The sequence below is a fragment of the Temnothorax curvispinosus genome, unplaced genomic scaffold (genome assembly GCF_003070985.1).
Source record: "Temnothorax curvispinosus isolate PA1 unplaced genomic scaffold, ASM307098v1 QBEX01016041.1, whole genome shotgun sequence".
NCBI lineage: Eukaryota > Metazoa > Arthropoda > Insecta > Hymenoptera > Formicidae > Temnothorax > Temnothorax curvispinosus.
In genome coordinates, this window is record NW_020225821.1 from 108,493 (window position 1) to 109,362 (window position 870).

Here is an 870-nt window from a genome sequence, read left to right on the forward strand (position 1 = left end):
CTCTCTCTCTCTCTCTCTCTCTCTCTCTCTCTCTCTCTCTCTCTCTCATACAATTCTTTCAGATTCGGTCAATCAATTCCCAAAAAATTGAAAAAATTTTGATACCGGCTTCCAAAAGATCGGTAACAAAAAATTATACACTTCATAGCACTCCCCGGAAAATTCTACCCCTATTTCATATACTTTTGGTAAAAATTATTTTAAAAAATTTCGATACCAGCTTCCAAAAGATCGGTAACGAAAAATTATACATTTTATAGCACTCCCCGGAAAATTCTACCCCTGTTTGATCTACAATTCTTTGAAATTCGGTGAATTATTTCCCAAAAAATTAGAAAAATTAAAAAAACCGGTTTCCAGAAAATCGGTAACAAAAAACTATACACATAGTGGCACTCCCCGGAAAATTCTACCCCTATTTCATATACTTTTGATAAAAATTCAGTTCAGGGGTTTGGGCTAGGCGTTGATGAGTGAGTGAGTCAGTCAGTCAGGACAGTCGTGAAAACACATTTTACCCCTTTTCACCCCCTTAGGGATGAAATTTCTAAAAATCCTTTCTTAATGAGTGCTTACGTCATGAGAGGAATACACCCTCCAAATTTCAAGTCTCTAGGTTCAGAGGTTTGGCCTGGACGTTGACGAGTCAGTCAGTCAGTCAGTCAGGACAGTCGTGAAAAAAACACATTTTACCCCTTTTCACCCCCTTAGGGGTGGAATTTCTAAAAATCCTTTCTTAGTGGATGCTTACGTCATGAGAGGAATACACCCTCCAAATTTCAAGTCTCTAGGTTCAGGGGTTTGGCCTGGGCGTTGATGTGTCAGTCAGTCAGTCAGTCAGTCAGTCAGGACATCTTCCTTTATAGATAT